This window comes from Ursus arctos, unplaced genomic scaffold (assembly GCF_023065955.2).
Source record: "Ursus arctos isolate Adak ecotype North America unplaced genomic scaffold, UrsArc2.0 scaffold_28, whole genome shotgun sequence".
In the NCBI taxonomy this organism is placed as follows: Eukaryota; Metazoa; Chordata; class Mammalia; order Carnivora; family Ursidae; genus Ursus; species Ursus arctos.
Window position 1 is genome coordinate 35,416,122 of NW_026622963.1, and position 1,147 is coordinate 35,417,268.

The following is a 1,147-nucleotide window of genomic DNA, read 5'->3' on the forward strand; positions in this document are numbered from 1 at the left end:
AGGAGGTGAGCGTGAACACGACAGACCAGGTAGGAGGCTACAGTGGTCTTAAGGGCAGCAGGCGACCCGACCAGCAGTATGCACAGGTGCTGGTGGATGACAATGTCCCCCTCTGGTCGCCTCTGCCTCCCAATCCACTGAGAAGCAGGGACATGGACCTCCCCTGCTTTTTCTGTTTTTTCTTTTTTTTTTTTTAATTTTTATTTAAATTCAACTTAATTAACACATAGTGTATTATTACTTTCAGAGGTAGAGCTCAGTGATTCAGCAGTTGCATAGAATACCCAGTGCTCATACCATCACCTGCCCTCCTTGTTAATGCCCATCCCCCCGGTAGCCCATCCCCCTTCCCTCCAGCAACCCTGTTTGTTCTCTGGAGTTAAGAGTCTCTTATGGTCTGTCTCCCTCTCTGTTTTCCTCTTATTTTCCCTTCGAGGGGAATCATGCTTTTTTTTTTTTTTTTTTTAAAGATTTTATTGATTTATTCGACAGAGATAGAGACAGCCAGCGAGAGAGGGAACACAAGCAGGGGGAGAGGGAGAGGAAGAAGCAGGCTCATAGCAGAGGAGCCTGATGTGGGGCTCGATCCCAGAACGCCGGGATCACGCCCTGAGCCGAAGGCAGACGCTTAACCGCTGTGCCACCCAGGTGCCCCAAGGGGATCATGCTTTTATCTGTGTATTGCGAGGGCAGATAAAACAGGTGAGGAAGTTAAAAGATTATAAAAACTGACTTAAAAAAAAAAACAGCCCTGCACATTTAAGAAAGAAAGAAGCAAAAACCGCTCACTGCATGAATACAGCACGGCCTGGAAGACTTATCTTCGACAGCACAGTATTTTTAAACAATCACTTTACTTTGTAATTTGTTAAATAATAAATTGATACCCAGCTCCTCTTCCCTGTCAAGTAGCCACTCCCCTTCTTTGGAACGTATTAAAACCTGCACTCCCTGTTTCGATGTGGCTGTAGCTACGGATGCTGTTCCCTGACGCCCACCGCCCCCCGCCCCGGGTTTTCAGCTCTGCAAAATCACACGTCAGCGCGTGCGTTCGTGTGCGAATGACCACAGTGTACGTGCAACCCGCCGCCCATCTGACAAAACCGGTCTTACAAATGTTTGCCTTTTTAAACAAAAACGTGTGGCA